This window comes from Triticum aestivum, chromosome 7B (assembly GCF_018294505.1).
Source record: "Triticum aestivum cultivar Chinese Spring chromosome 7B, IWGSC CS RefSeq v2.1, whole genome shotgun sequence".
Lineage (NCBI taxonomy): Eukaryota > Viridiplantae > Streptophyta > Magnoliopsida > Poales > Poaceae > Triticum > Triticum aestivum.
Genome location: NC_057813.1, coordinates 737,789,427 through 737,802,559, shown reverse-complemented (window position 1 = coordinate 737,802,559; position 13,133 = coordinate 737,789,427).

Here is a 13,133-nt window from a genome sequence, read left to right as displayed (position 1 = left end):
AAGCTGTCAATAGAAATTAGTTGTCAACTATTTTTGAATAAACAATATCAAAGACATAAATATAGTTGAGAAACTCACATAATGGTATAACTAGAGGCGTCTGCACATTAACCGAGATGTCGATATTACCTTCAATATCATCTTCCGGACGAATATCAAAGGTGATAACCATATCAGGTTCAAATTCATAAGTCCTGCATAGTGCTTGGCAAGTTTTGCATTCAAAATAGGTGTAGGTGTCTGCATTGTATAATTTGGCGTGGAAAATACAACCATGCTCGGTCTTCAAGTAAACTCTCTTTACCATCATAGTAGTTTTCATAGGACTGAAACCTATCTTATCCAAGATAAAAACTCTTGTATGGCAGGGGATACGCTAGCAGAATAGTAAAAAAAATTAAATTATAAGTTGAAGCAAATGAAGCAGATGTAATGTTTAATTACGAAAAAATACTTGTCGTTGTGACTTACTGTATCCACTTCGAAGTTCTCGTCCAGCTTGATGCTGAAGCGCCTATCATCATCTAGGAAGATTTGTCGCACAGGCCGCGCTCGTCTTCGCAGTATCTGCAAATACCAAAAACCTTTTCATCGTCAGTCATTTCCTATGTTCATAGTTGAAACATTAATTGAAAATTGATCGAAGAAAACTACCAGGATACTCAACACACAAATATGGGGCACTCGATATTTCCTACGTATTCTGGCTAAAATAGGACATATCGAGCGCCTGAAATTTGCCGGAACGGAAATGAATCTACACTCCGGCAAAACATAGGCCACTCGGAGGTGTAACCTACAAACATGACCGACACTTGGGCAAGCACATATCCTATTTGAGCAACAGAAGATATACATTTCAATATATCTTATAGGACTCATATTGACATGAGCATTCAATAAGCAAAACCAAATATTAAAATAAATAAATATTCAAATTAGCATGCATTCAATAAGCAAAAGTAAATCATCTCTTGCATCAGTACATCGTCAAATATTATCACTAATACATCCCGAATGGTATCATACATATAACATCACTTTTACAACTAAAACCCTAGCGAACGACGGGTATCGGCACGAGCGGTGGACACCCAAAGAGAAGGAAACATCATAAGATCATAGCTCCAGTGAGACCCCTGGAGAACCTGCCAGGTATTGGAGAACATGTGCTCCAGTGCAAACAAGTAGCGACGGACGTGCGCGTCCTCCTCGCTAACAGTGACGTACCACCTATGCGGGGTCCTCAAGCCTCTCGACCATCACTGGCCCACGCGACCGCCACCAAAGAAGGTTCGGGTCAACGACGGGCTGAATCCTCACCAAGCTGCGCCCCCCGGTAGGTAGTGCCTCCCAGTACCAGCCCGGCAGGGCCCAGTCCCGGACATGGCCCATCTAGTCAAGCAGGCATCCTCCACCGAGTCGACGACGAGGATGCGGGATAGGCATCGTCGACGTTGATGCGAGAAAAATTGCTTTAACTAAAAAAATAACAACAAATATGACATCTTCAACTAGTTCTATTAATTCAACTAGTTCTTACTAAAAATAAACTTAATATAAATTAAAATAAACTAGTACCTAATTAGTACCTAGTTCTTACTAACTAATTTGTACCTAGGAACTACTTTCCTAATTACCATCTAATTTGATAAACCTAGGGTGTGGAAAGTGGTAGCAGATATTCTAATTATCCAACTTAAAAGTGAAATAAGTGGTCAAATTTTACTCGTTTTATGATTCATCTTAGAAATTTGATTCGTTTCCACTCTTACATGAACCCTAACTAATTTGAACGGCATCCGCATTCGATTTGTTTCCACCCTTACATGACCCCTAACTAATTTGATGCAACTAAAATTTGAAGAACCCTAGGCAGAGGTAGGGGAGAGGGAAGAGCAGGCGTGCTCACCTCGGATGCCTGCGGAGAGGGAGGGACAGGCGGCGTCGAGGTCGGGGTCGGGGCTCGGACGCGCGGCGAAGGGCGGCGTCGAGGTCGGGGTCGAGGGCAGTGTCCGGGGCGGCCTCGATGTCGGGGGCGGGGTCGGCGTCGAATCCAGCGTCGGGGGCGGCGTCGAGGGTGTGCGGAGAGCGCGCGGCGGCCGACGGGCGATGGCGGCGGCAAGAGCGGAGGAGTTGGATTTCGTGGAAGTGGCCGTGGGGAAGAACAAACCCCGTGGTTAAGTCAGAAGTAGCAGTAGCGCGTTACAGAAAGCGCGCTACTCACACGTTAGGTACAACGCGTTCTAGGATATGCGCTACTGCTACTCCTTTCTGTTTTTCCCCTTTTTCAGTTACTTTTCTTTATAATTTTTTTTTTCCTTTCACCTTCTTCTGTTTCTTTCATTTTCATTTACTTTTCTATTTGCTTTCCATTTAATTTTACATCCTTTAGCGGTAGCGCGTTTCACCGTAAATGCGCTGCTACAAAGAAAGTAGCCGTAGCGCGGTTCTATATAGATCGCTACTACTATGTGTAGCCTATCGGCTAAGCCGTGGGAATTTTAGTAGCAGTGTGCTCAGAACTAGGTGCACTACTGCTAGGAATTTATCTGTAGCGCGGTATGAAAGAGCGCGCTACTGCTACTTAGCACCAGCGTGCGTTTTTGACCCGCGATACTGCTAAAGTTCTATGTATAAGGTTTTCCCTAGTAGTGTATAAACAATAGTTGCCAAATTATCCAGATTCAAACTTCTTTATTTGTTCATGGTTGACTTGCTCATTCTAATGAAATTCAATTTTTGTTTGTTTTCCCTTTTATTTTATTTTTGGGAACATGTAGCTTTTTACGACACTCATCATTTTGCGCTGAATTGAGGATGGCTATCTTTCAAGACCTTTATCAAAAAACTATATCTTTCAAGACACTACGAGTTTTCCACAGTCAAAAACATTTTAATCAAGGACACCACCAACTCTCTTGCCTTTCCCCATTGTACAATAGTGAGGGGCCAGAGGGAGGTGGCCTCGTTTCCCCCGTGATAATTGATGAACAAGGGATGGGAAAACCCGGCAAACATTAAGGAGAGAATTCCTTATTTGGCCCTTTCTTTAATTTTGTTTCGCTTTTTGGCCCAAAATTCTTCTTTCTTCCCTTTTTGACACTCAAACTTCATTTTGTTCCCTATGTGACACTTCCGTCGGTTTTGGCCACTAACGGTGTTAAGTCTGAACTAAAGAGACTGTTTTACCCCTAGTGTAGTTTGTGATCAGATTATTTACATACAAACACATGGATGATGTGATATGTTTTGTGGTGTTGAATAAACTAGATGATTTCCCGCGCGTTGCTGCGGAAATTTTTGTGACGGTAAAAATTAAATTCACATATTATTCTTATGTATAGCAATCAGGTTTGTAGGTAATCTTGTCTGATATGCATGCATCTCTTAGCTAGATAGCGTCCGTTAGATACGTACCTAGGTTAATTAGAGCAAAAAACTAATCATGTTTGCCTGTTGCGTACATGCGCATACCAGCGATGACATGCACACACGCGTAACGGCACTGGCACGCACGCACGCGGAGCGTTCTCCGCTGGTGAGGCTGCCCGAAGACGTCGAGCGGGAGATCCTGGCGCGCGCCCCTGGCTTTGCCGACCTCTTGCGGTGCGCCGCCGCTGGCCAATGCAACTCCCTCTTCCGAAGCGGCGCCACGGTGCGGAAGGTCCGCGGGTTCCGAGCATCGTCAACGCGCCAGGGTAGGTCTTCAGGCCCGGCCGTCACCTGCTCAGCTCCTTCATCCCGGGCGCCGACACTGGTGGAAAAACAGGCTTCCGTCCAGCCCCATAAGTCGCGAAGCTGTAGGAACCGCGACTAATGGGACCTTTAGTCGCGGTTCTGGAGGTGAACCGCGACCAAAGGCCTGGGCCCAGGGCGCTCGGTGGCCAGCTGGCGCACGTGAGGGTCTTTAGTCGCGGTTGGCCAGGACAACCGCGACTAAAGGCCTTCGGGCACCTTTAGTCACGATTTGCCAGGCCAACCGCAACTAAAGCCCCTCCCCTATATATACCCATCCAGCAGCCAACACTTAGCCATTTGGAGCCATTCTCTTCACAAGTGGGTGTAGGTTTGCTTTTGGTTCCTCTTATGCACATAAGGTGTTTGATGAAATGCCCCAAGAGCATGAAACAAACATGACATGAAGTGTTGGAGCCACACTCCTCGATCGCGGTTAGCAACTTGATGAACCTTTGATGTGTCATTGATAAAATATGCATGTGTGCAGTTCATTGTTTAATTTATATTGTTTGTAGCTAGTTAGTTTAACAAATGCATGATGGTTAATTATATATTTTATATTATAATAATGCAGATGAATCGGCAATGGATATACGGTAACCGACTCTCCGGTGAGTTCACTACGGGTTTGAAAGATTTCCTCGTAGTGGCTAATGCGAACAAGCAGGGGGGTTTTGTTATCTGTCCATGTGTTATCTGTAAGAATCAGAAGGGTTACTCTTCCTCAAGAGATGTTCACATGCATCTGCTTCGGCACGGTTTCATGCCAAGCTATAATTGTTGGACCAAGCATGGAGAAAGAGGGGTTATAATGGAAGAAGATGAAGAAGGGGATGATTTCATCGATGAAAGCTATCTTGCTCATTTCGGTGATACTTTCATGGAGGATGCTGAAGGTGAAGGGGAAGGTGAAGAAGAGGCACGTGATGATCCCGTTGATGATCTTGGTCGGACCATTGCTGATGCACGGAGACGCTGCGAAACTGAAAAGGAGAGGGAGAATTTGGATCGCATGTTAGAGGATCACAGAAAGGCGCTGTACCCCGGATGCGATGATGGTCTGAAAAAGCTGGGCTGCACACTGGATTTGCTGAAATGGAAGGCAGAGGCAGGTGTAGCTGACTCGGCATTTGAAAACTTGCTGAAAATGTTGAAGAATATGTTTCCAAAGGATAACGAGTTGCCCGCCAGTACGTACGAAGCAAAGAAGGTTGTCTGCCCTCTAGGTTTAGAGGTTCTGAAGATACATGCATGCATCAACGACTGCATCCTCTACCGCGGTGAATACGAGAATTTGAATGAATGCCCGGTATGCACTGCATTGCGTTATAAGATCAGAGGCGATGACCCTGGTGACGATGTTGAGGGCCAGAAACCCAGGAAGAGGGTTCCCGCCAAGGTGATGTGGTATGCTCCTATAATACCACGGTTGAAACGTCTGTTCAGGAACAAAGATCATGCCAAGTTGTTGCGATGGCACAAAGAGGACCGTAAGTCGGACGGGGAGTTGAGACACACCGCAGATGGAACGCAATGGAGAAAGATCGACAGATGGTTCAAAGATTTTGCAGCTGACGCAAGGAACATAAGATTTGCTCTAAGTACGGATGGCATGAATCCTTTTGGCGAGCAGAGCTCCAGCCATAGCACCTGGCCCGTGACTCTATGCATCTACAACCTTCCTCCTTGGTTGTGCATGAAGCGGAAGTTCATTATGATGCCAGTGCTCATCCAAGGTCCGAAGCAACCCGGCAACGACATCGATATGTACCTAAGGCCATTAGTTGATGAACTTTTACAGCTGTGGGGTGGTGTCCGTGTGTGGGATGAGCACAAACAAGAGGAATTTGACCTACGAGCGTTGCTTTTCGTAACCATCAACGATTGGTCTGCTCTTAGTAACCTTTCGGGACTGTCAAATAAGGGATACAATGCATGCACGCACTGCTTACATGAGACTGAAAGTGTACATTTGCCAAATTGTAAGAAGAACGTGTACCTTGGGCATCGTCGATTTCTTCCGAAAATTCATCCAGTAAGAAAGAAATGCAAGCATTACAACGGCAAGGCAGATCAACATTGTTCTTTCAGGGAAAAGAAACATCGTGGGAGTGGAGGACAAGACAGACATGTCAGAAGATTATAATATGTTTGCTGAAATTCCGCCCTTCAAAGTGAACACCGACCCAAGCATTAAGTTAAATGATGAGGATGCTCCATGGATACGGCACAATCGTAAGCAAGCAGGGACACAAGGGAAGAAATGATGTGTAATAATTTATTGTACCAAACTTTGTTGAATGGATCATGTGAATTATATTACCCGTGATGTAGTCCATGACGCTCTGCAGAGTCCGGCCGTACCACCATAGCCGACGACCGGCCTCTGGTATATTATTTTGAATTGAATTAGTTTTATTTTTCTGAATTTTTTGATATATTATTTGTATTTTTAACATTTTGAATTGAATTAGTTTTATTTTTCTGAATTTTTTGATATATTATTTGTATTTTTAACATTTTGAATTGAATTAGTTTTATTTTCTTAATTTTTGATATATTATTTGTATTTTTAGAATTTTGAATTGAATTAGTTTTATTTTTCTGAATTTTTTGATATATTATTTGTATTTTTAGAATTTTGAATTGAATTAGTTTTATTTTTCTAAATTTTTTGATATATTATTTGTATTTTTAACATTTTGAATTGAATTAGTTTTTTTTCTGAATTTTTTGATATATTATTTGTATTTTTAACATATTGAATTGAATTAGTTCTATTTTTCTTAATTTTTTGATATATTATTTGTATTTTTAACATATTGAATTGAATTAGTTTTATTTTTCTTAATTTTTTGATATATTATTTGTATTTTTAGAATTTTGAATTGAATTAGTTTTATTTTTCTGAATTTTTTGATATATTATTTGTATTTTTAAGATTTTGAAAAAGAAAAAGTATTTGAAAAATACCTTTAGTCGCGGTTGGCCTGCCCAACCGCGACTAAAGGTGGTTGCGCGCGGGAACGAAAAACCCGCCAAAAAAGTCCTTTAGTCGCGGGTCGCCTCCCCAACCGCGACTAAAGGTTACCCTTTAGTCGCGGGTCGCCTCCCCAACCGCGACTAAAGGCCCTTTAGTCGCGGGTCGCCTCCCCAACCGCGACTAAAGGGGGGGGGGCTATAAATACAACCGCCCGACCCGTCGCCTTCATTTCTCCGCTCGTTCTCTGCCGCGCCGAAGGCCTGCCGCCCTCGCCCTCGACGCCGCCCGCCGTCGACCTCGCCCTCGACGCCGCCCGCCGTCGCCCGCGCCCTCGACGCCGCCCGCCGTCGCCCGCCGCCCCCTCTCGCCCACGTACGGCGCCCGCCGCCCCCTTTCGCCCTAGTACGCCGCCCGCCGGCCTCCCTCGCCCACCGCGCCGCCTCGCTGCGCCCTCAACGCCGGCGGCCGGCCTCGCCGCCCTCAACACCGGCGTTGATCGAGAGAGAGAGAGAGCAGAGAGAGAGCAGAGAGAGAGAGAGCAGAGAGCAGAGAGAAAGAGCGATGATCGAGAGAGAGAGAGAGAGAGAGAGCAGAGAGAGAGAGAGCAGAGAGCAGAGAGAGAGAGAGAGAGAGAGCAGAGAGAGAGAGAGAGAGAGAGAGAGAATTTTTTAACTAGTTAATTAACAAAAAAAACGGTAAAATTTGATAATTAACAAAAACGGTAAATAACTTAGTTTAACAAAAACGGTAAATAACTTAAAACTTGATAATTAACAAAAAAACCCGTAAAATTTGATAATTAACAAAAAAAACGTATATACGGAGAGGGGCGGCGAGGGGGGCGGCGATGCGCGCGGTGTTTTTTTAGGGATCGAGAGGGGACGGCGAGGGTTATAAATGTGTTGTCCTCGCCTCCCCTCTCCGTGACGCCGTCGTCTGCCGCCCCGTCTCGCGCTCTACCGCGACACCCTCTCCCACCCCTTCCTCGCCCCCTCCTTTTGCCACCGCCCTTTCGCCACCGCCACCGCCACCGCCCCCCTTCTTCACTTAATTAATTTGTTTTTACTACATGTTTTCAGGACTGACATAATGGCGGACGATAGAGCTGACCCGATTATGGACAACTATGATCCGGACGGTGAAGCACATATGTTCGGCATCATAAACGGCGATATTCTATATGTGCCGACCGGAGAAGAAGAAGATGATATCTCTTCTTATCTGAACCTTGACGGTGAAGATGAAGGGCGCCGTCAGCAAGATGATGCCGAACAAACGTCGATAAACGACGATCTTCAAATGGAAGTAGCAACCACCTCCGGCGCCGAGGTATATATATACATTGAGCCTCTGGTGATACAAACTAACTGATTTGAATAAATATGTGTGTACTAACGCGCGCGACTCTTTCTTATTTTAGCCCTCGGCCGGATCGTCGAAACAATCGAGTACGTCGTCAAAGCGTGGCGCAACCAAGACGATGAAACAAGGAGAAACATGCACCATCGAGGTTGTCGACAGTGCAACCGGCAGGCCGCTGGAGCCCCGCAAGAACGCCACCAAGTTTGTCAGCCAATGCGGAGCCATTGTTAGAGACAACGTCTCGATCACCGTCCAGGAGTGGAATGAGCCAAAGAAGGCACGAATTGATGGTTTCACTTTTGTCGATAAGAGAACAAAAAAAGATTGCTTCAAGAAGCTTATGGAACATTTCGTTCTACCTCCGGAATACAACAAATTCGATGAGGAGGGTAACAAGATTGAGGAAAACAAGGAGAGGAGGAGGCTAGTCAAACAGTTCGCTCTTCATAAGATGGCCGACGCATTCCGGAAATTCAAGCAAAATCTAGCCCATGACTTTGTCAAGCAGAACAAGACTCCGGATTTCAAAGGACAATATGAGAAACTGAAACATGATTGGCCAGAATTTGTGAAGCAAAAGAAATCGGAGCAGTTCATTCAAATATCGAAAAAAATAAGGAAAATGCGGCTAAGAAGGAGTACAATCATGTTATGGGGCCAGGAGGGTATCGCATTTGGGTGCCTAGGTTGGAGAAGATGGAGAACGAGCTGAGGGCGCGAGGAATCCGTCCAGGTACGGAGGGATGGGACCCAAGGGCCAAAAGCTGGTGGTACGGGCATGGGGGAACGCTGAACCCGGAGACAGGGGAGTGTGTTTACCGGGGCAAATTAATTAAACCCACCCAAGCCCTTATTAACGCAATGAGGGATGCTCAACAGGGGAAGATCAAGTTCAACAGAGAGAACGACGCGCTGACAAAAGCCCTCGGGAATCCTGAACACGGAGGACGTGTACGAGGCATGGGGCACATTCCGTGGAAAATAGGGTTCCCCCAGAACGATGACCCGTACGGTTACAGAAGCCGTAAGAGAAAGATGGATCGGGAAGCAGATGTTGTGGCGCGGTTGGCATCGGAAATGGATGTGATGAAGAAAACCATGAGTGTACTAGTAGCCGAAAGAGATGCAGCTCGGGTGCAGCATGAAGATCATCCAGCGGATCTCGGAAGCCAGCAGCGGAGAAGCAGCGTGGCTTCCACGGAGGCCCCACCGGCTGGTGCAGATGCACCGACGATCGAAATTACTGCACCGGAGCCTCTGGTGGTCGAAATTACTGCACCGGAGCCTCTGGTGGTCGAAATTACTTCACCGGAGCCTCCTCGCTACCCCGTGGACGATATAAAGGAGATGAAAGAATGTCATCTGTATTATCCTATCGGGAACATGTCCATGAAGGTAGCCATCGGCAGTGCTTTACCATGTTTACCTGGAGCACTCCACCACAACAACCCCATTCAAGATGGCTATGCTCGTGTCACGGTGGAGGACATAGTCCAAGGGTTTGAGGACCTGGAGATTGACATTGCTACACCTGAAGGGGAGAAAAGACTTGGAGATGTCAAGCGCCATTTCATTCTATGGCAAAAGAAGTTTATCAAGTTTCCAGGCGAGGCGCCAAGGACAACAAGTCCACCCCCCTACGGTGGTGGTGGTGGCGGTGGCGGTGGCGGTGGTGGTGGTGGTGGTGGCGGTTCACCTACACCTCCGTCACGTCAGCCGACGCCGCCCCCCAGTCCACAACGTCCGGCGGGTGATCAGCCGCCGCCCCCCAGTCCTCGTCCGGCGGGTGATCAGACGCCGCCCCCCAATCCACCTCCGGCAAAGAAGCAGAAGCAGTCCTGGATTATTAACCCGGACCCTTATGTACCTAAGACCACAAAGGTACCGGAGCCATCACTGAAGCCTCTCCCCACAAGGCCTTGGGAACGTAGTGCCGAGGAAGTCGACGCGGCCGCGGCTGCTGATTTGGAGAAATGGAAGGCGGACTGCAAGAAGAAAAGAGAGCCCGAGCCCAAGCCAGTATTTTCTGATGAGCAAAAGAAGTGGGCTAAGTCATTTTTGAGCACACCGTCCCAAGCCGCGAAGAATCTGCCTAACGACTATGCACGTGAACTTCGCAGGCAGGCACTCATGTTCAAGGAGAACAAAGAGCGGGAGAAGGCCGAAAGTAAAAAAAGCGGGAAACAAGTTGCCCAGCTCGGGGAACAAAGTAAACAATCGATTGCCCCGCTTATAGTGGAAGCCTTCTGTCCGGATGCCCCCGAGATCATACAAGCTGCGGCAGCACAGGGATTGACTGTAACGAGTGCCAGAGAACAAGCGGCCAACTTAGGTATTACTCTTCGTGAACTGTTAGGCCTTGATGAGGCGCCAGTGAAGGAGGTAGTAATTACATATGTCAAGAATGGGCCTCTCGTCGAGCCTGCGCAGGAAAAGGATCTACCTCCACAAATGAAAGGTCTGCTGAAATGGTACAAGGGTTACATAAAAAATAAAAACGCCAAAGAATATATTTATGCGGAAGTTAGACATGAGCATCACTTCAAACATTACTATGTACAAATTGAACTGAGTGAATTGTTCCAGCTTTTCAATCTGCGCGAGCTCGATAAATCTATCATCAGTTGCTACGTTCTGTAAGTGATTTATTAATTTCTACCCCATCTCGTTCATATTGCCTGCACTATATATATGTCCTAACTATATTGTTGTGTCCGCTATTATACATGCAGAATGAAGATTAAGGAATGCAGAGTAAGGAACATCCATGATGTTGGGTTCATTGACCCACACATCGTTAATGGACATGTGTTGGAGCGTCACCCCGCCGACGTGGAGGCAGACCTGTGGCAGTTTCTTACAAAGCAGGAACTCAAAAGTGATATTCTATTTCCTTACCATTTTGAGTGAGTGTTTCTGTCTTGAGCACATTCTCTTTTGTTTACTCCATGCATGGTATGTGGCCGGCTAATCGATGAGTTATGCATGACGTACTGTGCATGTATCGTGTCCGCAGGTTCCACTGGATTCTGCTAGTAATTAAAGTTAACACCTCAGAATGTCTCGTCCACGACTCTGTGAATATGGATCCAAAGCTTTGGGGCGGCATGAGAAGAATGCTGCAGAAGTAATTATTTTCATTCATTTGCGCTCTATATCGATCGGCCTATTTCGTTCATTTCCTAATATCAAGTAACTAATTAATAACTCTCTTGTTCATTTAATTTTCTTTGCCTCGTAGGGTTTGGAGACGGTTCGTAGATACAAAGGTCGGTGAATTCAAAAAAGAGCTAGAATTCAAAATGTTAAAGGCTAAGAATGCTGGGGATATTCAGCCACCGGAGACCAATCTATGTGGATACTATGTCTGTGAGATGATCCGGAGATACACCTCTGAGCGGGTTCCGAGTGATACCAATGCTCAGAGGAATAACCTCCGGTGGATGCTTAGTCCAGAAGCTCGCTTCCGACCACTTCAAGAGGAACTAGCTGGATGGTTCAGCAGGGAAGTCCTCCATCCTAAAGGAGAACACTATTACGAGGACGTAGAACTTTATATGCATTAAATCATGTATGGAAACTTGTTCAAAATTGTATATGGTCATCCGATGATATTGAATATATATTGTATATTCCTCTTGAATTCTTTTTGGTTCTAATTTCAAATTTATTTGAAATTGTACATTCATATGCATGTATGTAGTACCGTAGAATATATGAAACTCCTTCAAAATTAAAATAAAGCACAAAAGAAATAAAACAATACAAATTAAACAGAAAACAGGTTTAGGGGGGGGGCTAAAACCCTAAACCTGTGGCGGCCTTTAGTCGCGGTTGGCCAGAAGAACCGCGACTAAAGGTCCTCCGCCCCGACGGCCGCCTGGCGCCCACGTGGACGGGCCGTTAGTCGCGGTTCTTAAGCAGCCGCGACTAAAGGTGGGGGGCTTTAGTCGCGCTTATTTGGTCGCGGTTGCGCAACCGCGACTAATGGCAGTTGCGAACCGCGACCAAAGGCCTTTTTTCCACCAGTGCGACGACGTCTTGCCACTCGCGTTCAACGCGGCGTCTTCGTCGTGGTCTCCAGCAACGTGCTCGTACATACTAGTACTACTAGTAGACGTTCAAGCAAAGGATCGATTAGGGATTAAGGAAGCCAGCTCTGTATTACGGTGCGTGCATCGTCTAGAGCTTGGTTCATCGTTAGTATCGGCGTGCTACTGGTAGAGACATCACAGATAGCACTCTCCATGCGCCACCCCTCCCCCCTTCTCTTTGTGGTGACATACCACCATCAGGGATAAAATTGTAAGTGCACATGGCAGTTAACAGATTTGGATGGAAAAATGGATGAAAATGTCACATAGGGCACAAAATAAAGTTTGAGTGTTAAAAAAGGAAGAAAAAATTTTTTTGGGCCAAAAAGGGAAGCAAATTTTAAGAAAGGGTCAAATAAGGAATTCTTTCAACATTAAGATGTATAGCATGTAAATATGGAGGATCGTCCGCCTTGGCTGCAACCAGCGGCGAGTCTACCGGGGGGCTTCGACACGCTGAAGCCTACCCTCTAGAAAAACGAAATTTTCTTTTACCGGGGGGGCTCCGACAAGTATTTCCGGACAGAGGGAGTACTAAACTAATCTCGTCCCAGCCCTATAGCCCAACTTCTCAGCCTATGTATTCGCGACTAGCGAATAGACAACACCGCACACCCACAGAGAACAGAACAGGCGACTCACAGCAGCGGCAGCCATGCGCTCATGCTCATACTCCAACCCTAGCGCCGCCCGCGGGGGACCAGGGTGCAGCCAGGGGACACGGTTGTGGTAGAGCTCAGCCGTAGCCATAGCTGATTTAGGCGGGGGATGCAGTCTGCAGGAGCTCGCCGGCCTGCCGACATGTGTGGGCTGCATGTTGTGAACGGGAGCGAGCCAGGGACGAGCTGGGCGGCTGCTGGCTGGGTAATTGAACCGGATGCACTGTTAACTAATTTAGTGTTCAATGGAACTATTTGCATATTCGCAAAAAGAATTGAGGAGAAAACATACGA